Source organism: Sesamum indicum, linkage group LG9 (genome assembly GCF_000512975.1).
Source record: "Sesamum indicum cultivar Zhongzhi No. 13 linkage group LG9, S_indicum_v1.0, whole genome shotgun sequence".
Lineage (NCBI taxonomy): Eukaryota > Viridiplantae > Streptophyta > Magnoliopsida > Lamiales > Pedaliaceae > Sesamum > Sesamum indicum.
In genome coordinates, this window is record NC_026153.1 from 5081953 (window position 1) to 5083729 (window position 1777).

The window sequence follows — 1777 nt, forward strand, 5'->3', positions numbered from 1 at the left end:
CTTTTACGAAAATACAACCTAATTTAACTTTTATTTATTTTTATTTTCTTTTATAAATATTACCCACTTTTAATTCTACTACAAATTTTAAGAAAAAAATAATTATTTTTACTCTACATTTATCGCTAGTTATTTATGATAAAAATCTCTACATAAATTATTCATCAGCAATTATTGTTAGTGACAATTTTTACAAAATAATTATTATTAATTAAACTATTACTTTATTATAGTAATTAAAAAAAATTCATGTAACAATATTGATATCTTCACCTTTTTTTTTTTTTTTTCCCTCAATTAACTAACATTGTCTTTGTTCAATAGTGTGAGGATATATACTATTTCATTTTCCGGAGGAGAGACATAGACATAATCATGTGAATCAGCAAGTAATCTGGACACTTTGACTTTAGATTTGCACGTGTGGTGCTGCAGAATCTGCGCTGAAATTCAGATGAAATTTTTGTGTGAATGCCCACCACATTTCTCACATTCAATCACTCTCACTCTTTTTTCTAGTTCCAGGTATTCACAGGGAAGTCAGAATTCCAAAATTCTTGATAATGATTTCCACATAATTACATTAGTATTTTAATAAATTAAGTAGTTAAATAAAAATAATATATTATGTACATTTATGTTAGTCTAATATTAATATAGATATATAATTGATATTTTCTTTATTGATACAATGATAATTTCTAGTCGTAGAATCTATAATACCTTAAATTTATATTTTTCAGTAAATATAATTTTTTATACCAATCTTATTTTTATTTAACTATAATAATTTATTATTAACTAATGAAGTATTTTTTTTATTTAAATGTTAAAAAAATTAAATAGTAAAAAATATTTTTTAAATTCTAGAGAGAGAAAGAGTGAGAGAGATAGGCTTAAAAATTTATAACAAGTGAAAACAAACCTAAACAAAAAGAAGGAAAACACGGCCCCATCGTTATAAGATTTTATCTAAACATTTTATAAATTTATTGTTAAAATAAAATTTAACATCGTATAAATAATTTCTAAAAGCATATAATAAACAATATGAACTGATAATTTTTTTAAAATAAATTTAGTCACTCAGTCTCTAATAAAAATAGTAATATAACAAAAAGAAGACCCACAAACAGAGTTAATTATTAAATATGAAATGAATATATTATAGAGATATTTACTTGGAAATTTCAAGAATGGAGTTGAACACCAAACATTCAACCCATTTCACACTTGTAACAATTTTCCCCCGTCGACTTTTAATTTCCCAATTTTAAAATGCAATATGATATTTAATTAAGTGCGTTTCGTGTCACCTTCTTCTAGTAGTGGTCCAATTTTTCTTTTAGGCAATCCAATTCATTGAACTCGATTTTATCAAATTGTACAGTGTTTACATATAAAAAATTCTTGCTCGAATCAGTTTTAAATGAATTAAATTAATAACAGAGTAATTGCATCACACTAGTTTTATGATTGATCATTTTTTCTGAACTGTACACCAATCACACAATAAGTATACTATACTTGTTATATGATTGGTTTATATTTGCTCGAATCGAATGTGGGCTAAAATTTCCCGTGTATATATATAAATATATATCACAAAAGAAATAAAAAAAAAATTATTAGTTCCCACACTATAGGGCACTACAACTTAAAAATAGTAGACAAAATCAATATGAAAGTAGGCCAAATAAGGGGATAAATTGCATCTTTTAAAAGCTTACGGATTATCTTTTGTTTTTATTTAAAATTATTTTTTTTTACCATTTTA